This window comes from Syngnathoides biaculeatus, chromosome 5 (genome assembly GCF_019802595.1).
Source record: "Syngnathoides biaculeatus isolate LvHL_M chromosome 5, ASM1980259v1, whole genome shotgun sequence".
NCBI lineage: Eukaryota > Metazoa > Chordata > Actinopteri > Syngnathiformes > Syngnathidae > Syngnathoides > Syngnathoides biaculeatus.
This window is the reverse complement of record NC_084644.1, coordinates 15,850,346-15,863,673: the sequence shown is the minus strand read 5'-3', so window position 1 is coordinate 15,863,673 and position 13,328 is coordinate 15,850,346. Positions and strand designations below refer to the sequence as shown.

The window sequence follows — 13,328 nt, the reverse complement described above, 5'->3', positions numbered from 1 at the left end:
ATCTTGAGCACTTATTAAAACCACTGCGCAACAAGCAAGTCAGAAGCTCTGCTGCTAATGTCTCTAGAATCCGAATCAACTGCAGGATCCACCACCAAAGCCTTGCATTCATCCATAAAATAGTAATTTTTGAGTCCTCAAAAGAAATACAGGCACGCATTTACAATTACAATGGATGTGATGATTATAAAGTTACTTCAGGGTGAATATACAGTGGTGTGGAAAAAAAAAGTTTGCCTCCTTCCTATTTTTTTTTTTTTTGCGTTTCACGTTTTCCATCAAAAATATTCGACAACACAAGTAAAATGAAATTTAAGGGCAAGGGGGAATCCAAACCTTCACCTGTGTGAGTGATTTTTGGCCTTAGCTACCCTTGGCAGCAACAAATGACTGAATTAATGAAATTGGAGTGCCCCTCCTGAGTCATTACATACATAAAAGTAATATAAAAATCTGTATAAAATAGCGTGCATAAAATGTATTGCTCAAGATATCAAAATCAGCATACCTGTGCATTTATAGCGCAGCCAGAGTAAAGATGACTATTCAGGGCGGTAATCATTCAGAAAAAAACTTATGTCTCTTTGTTTGCCATGGAAAAGAGAGAGCAGCCAACAATCTTCTGTGCTGCTTTGATTGTCCTCCGAAGCATGACTCTGTCTGCCTCAGTGCAGCTCCTGGAGACACAGGATATCAGCAGGCTCTTAGTAGATGAGCGGTACAAAGCCAGCCACAAGTTTGTGTCCAGGTTATTCTTCCTGAGAACTCTCAATAAGTGGACATGTTGTTGAACCTTTTTAAATCACCGCTGTGATGTCAATCCAAGAGCGGTATATTATGTCTTGCCTTCTCCCACAAACTTAAACCAGTGTGCCAAAGATCCCAAGTGCCTGTTATCCCCAAGTCCCGCAACACAGAAGCACATTCTGGTTGGCCGCAAGACCAGCCTTACTCAAGGCAGTTACACCTGGCGGCACAACCAAATGCTGAAGTGTTTTACTGGTGTTCTGGAGAACCAGCAGATGAAGGTGAACACCCTTACACACTTGTCAGCCAACTGGCAATCAAGGCTGTTTGTTCGGGAGGGGGAGAGTCAAACAAGCCCCATCAAAAAAGCCATCTGACAGCAGACAGCTGGGCAGCGGACAAGACTGGAAGCTGCTGGTAGACCTGGACAAGAAACTCTAAATTACAGCTGAGATTGCAGTTATCATAGTATGACCAGATCTTGTGCTTTGGTCTGCCTCTATCAAGCTCGTCTACATCATCGAGTTCACAGTGCCCTGGGAGGGGACTGCCATGGAGGCGTATGAGTGGAAGAGGCTGAGGTATGCAGGACTTGCAGCCGAAGTGCAACAGCAAGGGTAGAGAACAGAGGTACGCCCAGTGGAAGTAGGTCACAGAGGATTGATAGCCTTCCCGACATCCAGGCTACTCAGAGAGATGGGAGTCCGAGGGAAGGCCCATACGCAGGCAGTCTTAGATTTCTCCAAGGTGGTCGCTGTGGATAAAGAGAAAAAGGCCTTCAAGAGACTTGGTGGCACCTCGGGAGCGAACCATGGATTCACTGTTGAAACCTCTCGAGAGTGTCATGGGCCGATCAGCAAAACACTTGATGATGGAAGGAAGCTCACTTGGTAACCTGTAGGGTGCCATCACTTAATTGAATATTCTAAAGAGCTTCATCTGAGCCTGAAGTATGCATGAATAAGGATATTAACATCTAGTCCTACATAATGCATTTCGTCTCCCTTTTATATCAGACCGACCACTGTTTCGTTATTTTTGTGGACTGGACTGCAGTCGAAGGTGTAGAGACAGCAAAGAAGGGGGATAAGCACGCAGCTCTATGGTGAGCCGATGCTCAGTATATGGGTGGAGGAAAGCTGGGAGCCAATTCTCACAGTCTCAGGTCTATTGGTCAAAAAGTCCGTGGTCCCGATGCATGTGAGAGGGAGGGGGGAGGCCCAAAATGTCCAGTTTGGTCATCAGAATGTCTGGAATAATTGTATAAAAGGCCGAGTTGTAATCCACAAAGAGCATTCTATCGTAGGTCTGTGGTTGTTCCAGGTGCTCATCACAGCGTGCAGAGCTACGCCGATGGCGTCCTCTGTCGATCTAATTTCCTATGTGAACTGGTGAGAGTCGAAGTTATGGGGGGGTGTCTCTCAAATACTTCATTTTGTGAGGCCAACAGGGTGATTCATCATTGAGGTTAGTTAAGAATTTCTTTTTGGGGATTGGAATGATTATTGGAGATTTCAAACACGGGGGGATGACTGCATGGGAAAATGAGAGATTAAAGATCTCGCAGAAGACACTGAACATCTGGTGGCCACACGCTTTGAGCACCTTGCCTGGTGCTGCGTCCAGGCCAGTAGCCTTCCTAGGGTTCACAGCCAAGAGCACACTCCTCACAGCATGCTCCTGTGCAGTAAGTAGAGTTACTGGAGCCTGGTGGGGGTGATGGGAGCACTGGAGCAGCTGAGTGTTGGCAAGATAATTTGAAGCGAGCAAAGAAGCTGTTGTGCTCTTCTGCCAATGACTCGCTTTTGTCTCCTGGGGTTACAGCACAGCATCTGAAGTTTTGGGAAGCTCTGTGGACCCTAGATCACCACCTGTGGTCTCTTGCGTGCAAGATGGGACTGTATCATCCTCTTGTACTCCAACCATTTTCTTTGACTTCTTCGGGTCGGGTCGCGGGGGAAGCACCTTCATCAGGGATACCCAGACTTCCCTTTCCCCAGCCACGTCCTCCAGCTCTTCCGGGAGGCATCCGGATCAGATGGGCCAGCCATCTCTTCTGGCTCTTCTCAATACAGAGGAGCAATGGCTCGACACTGAGCCTCTCCCAGATGACCAAGCTTCTCACCCTATCTCTAAGGGAGAGCCCGGACTCTCTGAGGAGGAAACCCGTTTCAGCCGCTTGCATCTGGGATCTTGTTCTTTCGGTCACGACCCACATCTCGTGGCCATAGGTGAGGGTAGGAGCATAGATCGACTGGTAAATTAAGAGCTTCACCTTCTGACCTACCTCCCTCTTTGCCACAAAGGACTGATAAAAAGTCCACATCACTGCAGACACTACACCGATCTGCCTGTCGATCTCCCGCTCCATTCTTCCCTCACTCATGAACAAGACCCCAAGATACTTGGGGAGGATCTCATCAATGACTCAGAGAAGGCTCGCCACCGTTTTTGGACTGAGGACCATGGTCTCAGATTTGGCGGTGCTGATTCTCATCCCAGCCACTTCACACTTCAGTGAATGCTGCCGATCAGGGCTTTATGAAGCCAACAGAACCACATCATCTGCAAAAAGCATAGATGCAATCCTGAGGCCGCCAAACCGGAGGCCCTCTAAACCTCGGCTGCGCCTAGAGATGGTCCATAAAAGTTCTGAACAAAATCTGTGACAAAGGGCAGCCCTGGCGTAGTCCAACTCTCCCCAGAAACTAGTCCGACTTATTACCGGGAACGGGGACAAAACTATGACACCGGTCATACAAGGACCAAACAGCCCATATCAGGGGGTTCGGTACCCCATACTCCCGACTCACTGTCACCTGATCTGATTAGTTACCTTCATACCTGTCTTTATGAATTGCTTCGAGAGGCTGGTTCTCACGTACCTCAAAGACTGCCTGCCCCTCAACTTTGACTCACATTAGTTCACATACCACACAAATAGATCAACAGAGGACGCCATCAGGATAGCTCTGCATGCTGTGTTGAATCACATGGAACAACCGCAGAGCTACGCTAGCATGCGCTTTGTGCATTACCTAAGGAGTGAATGGACCTGGCCGGTCATCCAGGGTTTCTGATTTAAAAAAGCCCTGATGCTTTTCCACACACACAGTTTCCATACAGAACTTGATTTAATCCAATACACCGCCTCTGTATTTCTCCAGGTCCTGGTGTTCAAATGTCTCAGCCAGTTTGCGAAAAGCAGTTCTGCAGTTCACTAAGTTCAGACTCAGACCAGGTTGTCACAGTTTTTATGACGGTTCTGGATCTGCATCTGGGGGGGGGGGGGGGGGGTGTATGAAGGGATGAGCAGCAGGGAGATGTGGTATGACTCACCAATGTCGGGGAGAGAATGGTTTTGTAGCCGTGCATGATGTTGCAGTACACATGATCTAAAGTGTTTGAACCCCTTGTTGAGCCTTTAACATGCTGTGCCACATTGGACGGTTATTGAGCATGAATCACATTTTTAAGGTTATGCCACAAGCATCTCAATAGGATTCAGGTCACGACTTTGACCTGGCCTCACCAAAGTTTTCATTTTGGTTTTCTTGGTGTTTTGGATCATTGTCATGCTGAAGAACCCAAGTTCATTTCAGCTTAGAGGTCATAAATACATGGGTGGACATTCTCCTACACATTTTTTTGGTAGACAGTAGAATTCTTGGTTTGATTTATCGTAGTCTTCCAGGTCCTGAAGCAGCAAAACAGTCAAAGACCACCTACCACCACCATTTTTTTTGCTGTGATTTTTCTTTCTGAAATGGTTGTTACTTTTAAACCTGGTGTAATGGGGAACACACCTTCCAAAAATGTCTTTCATCAGACCACAGTTCAAGTAAATTTGTCAGCTATGTTCTAAATATGACATACAACATACCTGAAAACGCATTCCTCTCAAAGTTCGTTAAAAAGCAATGCATACAATAAACATTGGTAGTCTAAATATGTGCATTGTGCAATCTGCTTCAGAGAATAGAACCAATGTGGTCAATCTGTTTAATTTAACAGGAGCTGCAATCAGTGGGTATTTTCCACAGTGCTGTCAGGGCTAAGCGAACACTGTGCTTGAAGTGCTTAATTTCTGGTCTTGAGTCAATGGTGGTGGGTGGCAGGGAGGGATAATAATAATGGGGGTAAAGCAGAGAGGGAGTTGAGCATCCAGACTGCCTGGAGTAAGAAACGCTTTGAACCTTCTGGTTCTTGGCTGAAGAGACTACGGTCTCCTCATTGGTGGCAGTGGGATGGGTGAATGGGGTCATGCGTTATCCTGGTGGTCTTGCAGGTGAGGCGGGTGTTATAAATGTCCAGAAGGGAGGGGAGTGATACACTGATGATCTTCTCATCTGCTCTCTGTGCGATACATGACTTGTAGGTAGTGCAGGCATCATACCACATGGTGACGCTGCTGCACAGGATGCTCTCGATCATCCCTCAGTAAAAGGAGATCATGATGGGCCACGGGGCTCTCACTCTTTTCAGTTGCTGCAGGAAGTAGAGCTGCTGTTGAGCCTTTTTAGCCAGTGCTGTGGTTGAGGTCTTCAGAGATGGGAAGAAGTGTGTACACTTGGGAATATGGTACTGGCAACACGTTTGATGGTTAGCGGGGGATGATTGTTGTGACCTCTCCTTTTTTAATTTTTTTTCTTCTTTGGTGTCCTGTTCGGCGGTTTCGATCAAGCAGAATGGAGAATGGGTGTGCCTTCTCCTGAAGTCCACTATGATCTCATCAGTCTTCTCCACGTTCAGGTGGAGATTGTTGTCCTGGGACCACATCGCCAGGCAGCTCACCTCACTCCTGTAACTTCATTGTGTTTGACAAGACCCACCACACTTGTGCCATCTGCAAACTTTATGAAGAAGTTTGAGTTGAATATGGGTGTGCGGCGTCAAGAGTAGGGCTCAGCACACTTCCTTGGGGGGAGGGTCTATCTTCAGAATGATGGTGTTGGAGGTGTTGGTGTCTACCCAAACTGCTTGGGGTCTCCCTGTCAGGAAGTCCAACACCTAATTGCATAGGGAGGTGTTGAGTCCCACCCAGTCTAGTTTGAGGATGAGCTGCTGGGTGATGATAGTGTTGAATGCTGAACTGAAGTTGATGATGGTGGGTGAGGGCTGAGTGGAGTGCAGTGGCGATAGCATCATCTGTAGATGATTCTGAGTGGTTGGACCGATATGCAAACTGGTAGGGGTTCAGCGTGAGGGCGAGGGAGGATTTGATGTGCTTCATGAATAGCTGCTCGAAGCCCTTCATAATGTTGGCAGTGAGTGCAATGGGGTGGTAGTCATTGCAGCAGGAGGGAGATGCCTTCTCTGGGACAAGGATGATTGTGGTGGCTTTGAAGCATGTTGGAATGACTGCTTTGCTCAAAGATGTGCTGAAGAAGTCTATGAGGACATCTGTGAGCTCCTTCACACAGTCTCTCAGGACCCAATGTTGTCCGGTGCCAAGAACTTCCTTGCGCTAGTCCTTCTGAGAGCACTCTGCATGCTGTACAGAGACGACAGCAGCACCCGGTCATTGGGAGAGAGAGGGATCTTCCAACGGGGATGGCCGAGCTGGCTTGAGCAGGCTCACATGGAACGTTGGGTGGTCATTCATTGTTCTGGGGTGCTTCAGAGTGACCACAACCAGGTTGATCACCTTAGTGATGGGGAACGGACCAACGAACCTGGGAGCCAGCTTGCGGGACTCCATCCAGAGTGGGAGGCCTTTTGTCGACAACCAGGCCCGCTTGCAACGTCTCACTACGGCCAATGCAGACCGCACTGGGGACTCAGCAGCTACAGACGGGAAGAGGGAATGGGGCCATACCTGTTGATGCTGAGGGAAGAGAGTTGTGAACATACTCCAACCAGCAGAGCTGCCGACTCCAGGTGCTGTGGTCACAGGCCAGGCATCGAAGTCCGGTCTCCAAGTCCTGGTTGACCCGTTCGCTCTGGCCGTTGGATTCCGGATGTTGGCCCAAAGTCAGACTTTCCATGGCCCCAATAAGAATTGGGAGATAAATTGAGGGCCCCTATCCGACACCAGGTCACTGGGTAAGCCGTGGTAACGGAAAACCTTATCCAAGAGGAGCTCGGCGGTCTGTTTGGCGGAGGGAATCTTTGGCAGCAAAATGAAGTGGACCATTTTTGACAACCGGTCCACCACCGAGAGGATGGCAGTGTAGCTCTGTGAGCACGGGAGACCAGTCATAAAATCCAGGGATGTAAGGGACCATGGTTGCTGGTGAACGCACAACAGACGTAGCTCCCCAACAGGCCGTTGAGGAGAGGGTTTGTTGGCCGCACAAACCAGGGATGCATTGACGAATTCTTGTATGTCCTTTCTGAGGTTTGGCCACCAAAGATGTTGCTCCAAAACTAACTGGGTCTTGGTCATGGCCAGATGACACACCGTCCAATTCATATGGGCTCAGTGGATCACCTTCCCCCTCAGCGGGGGGCACGACAAGCCGTCTGTTGGCGGGGCATCCAGCCGGGCTGGGAGAGTCCTTCAGTGCCTCCTTCACTTGGGTTTTGAGCTCCCATGTGAAAATCAAGATGAAGCAGGATTCTGGGAGAATCGGGGTGTGCCCGGCTTTAACTTGCTCCCTCGTATATCCGCGAAAGGGCCTCAGGCTTTCCGTTTTTGGTCCCTGGTCGAAAGGACATTGTGAATCGGAAACTGGTGAAGAAGAGTGCCCACCTGGCTTATCGGGCATTTAGCCTCTTGGTGTACCTGAGTTACTCGAGATTTATGTGGTCCGTCAGTAACAGGAACGGAACCTAGGACCCCTCAAGCCAATGTCTCCATTCCTCCATAGCAGTCTTGACTGCAAGCACCTCGCAGTCTCCGATGTCATAGTTGCGCTCCACCGGCGTCAACCTCTTGGAAAGGAAGGCGCAGGGGTGAAGTCTCCCGTCCCTGGCGCTCCTCTGGGAGAGGAGAGCCCCTATCTGCGTCTACCTCAACGACCAACTGTCTCTCCGGGTCGGGCAGGATGAGGACTGGGGCTGACATAAAGCTGGTCTTGAGTTTGCTGAAGGCCGTCTGGGAGGCCGCGTTCCACTCGAAAGAGTTGTGAGGAGAGGCGAGCGCATGAAAGGGGGCAGCTATGGAGCTGAAGTTTCTGATGAACTTCCGATAAAAGTAAGTAAATCTGATGAACCTTTGAAGCTATTTGCAGTTCGTGAGGGTGGACCACTGAAGAACGAATTTGATTTTGCAGGGATCCATGCGGATCTGCCCCTCCGCTAGAATGAAACACAGGAACAAGACGGAAGGCCGGTGAAATTCACATTTCTCTGCTTTTAACATAAAGGTTGTGCTGTAGCAGTTGGTGCAGCACAGCCTGGATGTGCCCGACGTGGGTATCCTCATCTGGAGAGGAAAAAAAATATCGTCGAGATAGACAAAAACACGTTTATTCAGTGTTTCACGCAGAAAGTCTAATGAGATTCTGGAACACCGCAGGCACATTGGTGAGCCCAAATGGCATCACCAGGTATTTGTAGTGACCTGTGGGTGTGTTGAAGGTGATTTTTCCACTCCTCCCCCTCCCTAATGAGCACCAGGTGGTATGCGTTCGTTCCGTAAGTCCAATTTGGTGAAAACCCAAGCCCCTTCCAGCAACTTGAAGGCTGTGGCAATTAGGGGAAGCGGATACCTGTTCTTAACAGTGATGTCCTTTAGGCCCCGGTAGTCGATGCAGGGCCTAGGGTTGTGTCGTCCTTATTGAAAAAGAAGAAGCCAGCTCCGGCGGGTGAAGACGAGTGTAGGATAAGGCCCCCCACCAGCGATGACTCCACGTAGTCCCTCATGCCTTGGTGTTCCAGGCCTGTAAGAGGAAAAAAAATGACTGTCCGCTAGCGCTTAGAGTAACCTGAAGCAGGTTCCGCGTCGAACCGCCCACGCTGTAGTTAACACTCACCGGCGTGGACACCTTGAGTGCGGGTCGTGCGGGGTTGACAGGACACTGAGCCACGAGATGGCCTAACTGCCCCCAATAATATTGACCCTCTTGCCGTCGTCGTTGCCACTCCTCGGGGGAGCCGTGGACCCCCTCGACTTGCATGGGCTCCGTCATACTGCCTGGACCGGTTGCGCGCAGTCTCTGGTACAAGGTTCTGTCGGGCATCTCGCTGTAGTGCGTCGACCCTCCCCTGTAGTGCGTCGACCATCCCCTGTATTGCGAGCCTCTGGTCGATCCTCAGGGCATGGGCGATGAGCGAGGAGCAAGGTGACACACTGTCCTGTTTGTATGTGCTCAATAAATAACCCTCCCCCTTAAGAGCGGGACCACGTAAAGCCTGCCCTCCAGGCAGGGTCGGGGCAGCGAGCATCTTTCAGTGCGTGTTTGACTAAGGTTTCAATTTCTCAAACAAACAGAGACAAAAGATTCTGGTTGTATAGTTTCAGTCTCGGGTGCAGTTTTTTTTTCTTCACAGTGGATACCTGAAAGGGCATGAGGTTTACCATCCTTAGAGACCGGATGCTATGAGAGCACAAAGTTAATTCGGGAAAACAACAACGCCCACCTGGCTTGCCTCCATTAAGTCTCTTCGGGGTCCAGGTTTATATGATCTGTCCAAACTATTTACGGAACCTGAGCACCCTCCAGCCAGTGCTTCCATGCCGCCAACCCCAACCCGACAGCAAGTAATTCATGATCCCTGATATCATAGTTTCTCTGTGCAGACAAGGGCTGATTGGAAAGATAGGCACAAGAATGTAACGTGCCATCTTTGGGGCACTTCTGAGATATCGCTCCTATACCTGCATCAAATGCATAACCTCTACAACGAACTGGAGTTTAGGGTCTTTAAGGGTGAGAATGGGGGCGGAGGTAAGGGCAGACTGGAGTTTTCTGAATGCTGTCTGACATAAGTGGTTCCATACAAATGGGTGGTGTGGTGAGCTTACGCAACGGCCCAGCTATGGTAATAAAATTCCTTGTGAATTTGCTGTAGAAATTTGCAAACGCAAGCCATTTAAGATCCTTAAGTGACTTTTGGATAGGCTGATTGGCAAAGGCCTCTACTTTATTGGCGTCCATACGGAGCTTCCCCTCAGCTAGCACAAACATTTCTCAGCCTTAACAAAGAGGCCATTTAGCAGGTTCCGTTGCAGCATGTAACAGATATGGACAATATGGGTTGTTTTGTCAGGAAAGAAAATTGAAATGTGATCTAAGTATACAAAGAAGTACAAATTGAGCATGTCTCTCAGGACATCATTAAAGTTTTTAAAAACTGCAGGAGGATTGGTTAAGCCAAAAGGTATGACTAAATAATCAAGTGTCCTGTGGGTGTGTTGAAAGCAGTTTTCCATTCATCCCCCTCCCTGATCCTGACAAGATGGTAAGCGCTCCTCAAGTCCAGCTTGGTGAATGTTTCAGACCCCTCCATGAGCTTGAACGCAGTGGAGATGAGAGGCAGGGGGTACTTGTTATTCACCGTAATGTCGTTAGAGGTCAAGTGTCATCCCTATAAACATTCTAAAATGGATATTGAAATGAAAAATACATAACATTATTCACTTCAATGTCTAAAAGAAAAAATGAATATGAGCAGAGAATGCATCACTCATCCATAAAGTTGCGGAAGTGTAATTCGACATCCAACTGGTCGCCATATTGGCTGCATCTATTATCCGTGACATCACCCCAACATTCGCCATTGAAAACACGGCGTGGCCCCCACTATGGAACACACCCCTTCAGACACGGAAGCTCTTTTTGAAGAGAACATCTCCCAATCGAATAAAATGTGCAATATTACCCTATTGTTTCGAGCCATATTTAGATGATATCCGGATCACAGCCAAACCACCTCCCTGCCCAAGCCAGCTCCTTGCAGCGGTGATAAAAACAACGCTGCCCGCGAGCAACGACGACGCTCTGGCCAAACCCCCATATCATAAGACCCATATCTCTGCTTTCTGGAGTATAGAAACACACCTGTCAACGGCTTCAAGTCCAGATCCTGATGAGCCATAGACTGTGTTCTATCTTGCCTGTGACAATGCAGCAATCCATATCTCAGGTGGCTGCTGAAGCAATTGTCCATGGAAGGAGGGAGAACTGTCAGCAGTACCAGAAACAACACTACGGAAGATCCACTAGGCCAATGTCGACACCACATCCTGGCGCACCTATCCGTTTCCAGCAGGAAGATGGCACCTGGAAACCAGCGACAGTCATTCGACCAGCTGAGACACCGTGAAGCTACCATATCCAGACGAGTGATTGCTAGTCCTTTAGACGCAACCAGCGACATCTGCTTGACGACTCCAGTACTATGCAAGAGAACCCAGATGGATAACGTCATCACACCGGGTCTGAGTGCGAACCTGATGATGCTGAGCCTGACCAACGCACCAGGTTTGGACAATATTAAGCCAAGGCAAATCCTCAAATTACAATTGATTGCTGCCCTTGAGATAGGGGAAAAAAAATTGTAACAAGTTTGTATTATGCTCTGAAATTAATCACACTGGAAAAAATTATAACATGACTTTCAAATGCCATTGGATAGTTATTCAAGACCTCAGTTCTTCCGGAAGCCATTTGATTGTTTCCAATGGCACATATTGCTTTGTTAAAGGGAGAAGTAATGTTTTGACTATGGTTATTGTTTGAAGTTTTATCTTGAAAAGGTCCTTTGACAAACAAATACTGGAACCAGAGGTGATTGATGCACTTTGCTGGAGTGAGGAATAAAGAAGCCACATGTGAAACACAAGAGCTAGTATTGTCTCGTTATTCTTGGATTGAGCTACCTTTTCATATATAGCAAGATCATACCAGGAATGACACGCCCATGACACTTGGGTGAAAAGACAATACTTTGTGTGACCTTTTAATCCAACCAAATTTCGTGTATTGCCAACAATACTTTTTAGTATTTTAGTCATGTTTTTTCAGTGTCAAAGACAACATCAGGCTCATAATGGCTTATTGACTCCATACTTCTTTTCCTTTCTGCTTGTTCCGTTAGGGGATGCAGCGTCATCTTTTTCCATCCAAGCCTATCTCGTGCAACTACCTCTCTAACACCCACTGTTCTCACATCCATCCAACTTTTCTTTGGTCTTCCTCTCGCTCTTTTGCCTGGCAGCGCCATCTTCAGCACCCTTCTACCAATAAACTTACTCTCTCGCCTCTGGACATCCCCAAACCATCTAAGTCTGTAACCTTGTCTCCAAAACATCCAACTTTGGCTGTCCCTCTAATGAGCTCATTTCTGAACCTATCCAACCTGCTCACTCCGAGCGAGAAACTCAACATTTTCATTTCTGCTACCTCCCTCCAGTTCTGCTTCCTGTTGTTTGTTCAGTGCCACAGTCTCTTATCCGTACATCATGGCTGGCCTCACCACTGTTTTATAAACTTTGCCCTTCATCCTAGCGGATACTCTTCTGTCACATAGAACACGACAACTTCCGCCAGCTATTCCACCCTGCTTGGACCCATTTCTTCACTTCCTTACCACACTCACCATTGCTCTGTATTATTGACCCCCAGTATTTGAAGTAGTCCACCCTCGCCATCTCTTCTTCCCGGAGCTTCACTCTTCCCCCTCCGCCCCTCTCGTTCATGCACAAATATTCTGTTTTAGTTTGGCTAATTTTCATTCCTCTCTTTTCCAGTGCATGCCTCCATCTTTGTAATTATTCCTCCACCTGCGCCCTTCTTTCACTGCAGATTATTATCATCTGTGAACATAATGGTCCAAGGGGATTCCAGTCTAACCTCATCTGTCAGCCTATCAATTATTACAGCAAATAAGTTGGTCAAAAACTCCACAGCCACCTCTCCAAATTGCTTTCATACCTCCACTGGTATGTCATCAGGACCAACTGTCTTTCCATTTTTCATCCTGTTTAGTGCCTTTCTAACTTCCCCCTTACTAATCATTGACACTTCTTGGTCATTCACACTTGCCTTTTCTACTCTTCCTTCATTAACTGCTCAAAGTATTCTGTCCATCTATTTAGCACACATATATAATATCCTCAATTTCAAGTTTCAGCCTCATCACTCAATCTGATACTCTTTTCACCCCCAAGACATTCTTGGCCAGCTCTTCCTTTAAAATAATGCCTCCTCCATTTCTCTTACCATGTACTTCATGGTAAAATAATTTAAACCCTGCTCCTAAACTTCTAGCCTTACTCCGTTTCCACCTGCTCTCTTGGATGCATAATATATAAACCTTTCTCCTAATCATCATGTCAACTAACTCCTGAGGTTTTCCTGTCATAGTCCCAACATTCAAAGTCCCTACACACAGTTGTAGGGTCCGTGCCTTCCTCTTTTTCTTCTGCTGACTAAGCCGCTTTCCTCCTCTTTTTTTTTGTCTTCGACCCACACTATCTGAATTTCTACCTACGTCTTGCAGATTACCAGTGCCAGGGGGCGGGTGTAGTTAGCCTGGGCCACGACCTAATGGTATGGAATTCGTTTGATGAACACTCATATGTTTGGTACAGTTTTACGCCGGATGCCCTTCCTGACGCAACTCTCTGCATTTATCTGGGCTTGGGATCGGCCTACAGGTTGCACAGGGTTCTGCACCCCCATCGGGCTGCA

At 47.9% G+C, this 13,328-nt stretch overlaps 1 protein-coding gene across 2 annotated transcripts in view; it reads right to left on the bottom strand.

Annotated features, from left to right (window-relative positions):
* LOC133501483 (protein Jumonji-like) overlaps positions 1-13,252 on the bottom strand; it is a 91,108-nt gene extending 77,856 nt beyond the window's left edge. Inside the window, exons 1-2 of one of the 2 annotated variants that reach the window (XM_061821281.1) lie at positions 8,667-13,252; positions 8,403-8,573 (exon numbers count right to left, since the gene is read on the bottom strand). The gene's annotated coding sequence lies outside the window, so the exon portion shown is untranslated. Of the gene's footprint in view, positions 1-508; positions 522-8,402; positions 8,574-8,666 lie in introns of those variants that run through there. The other variant, XM_061821280.1, reaches the window with a different exon arrangement.
* Between the last annotated feature and the right edge of the window lie 76 nt (positions 13,253-13,328).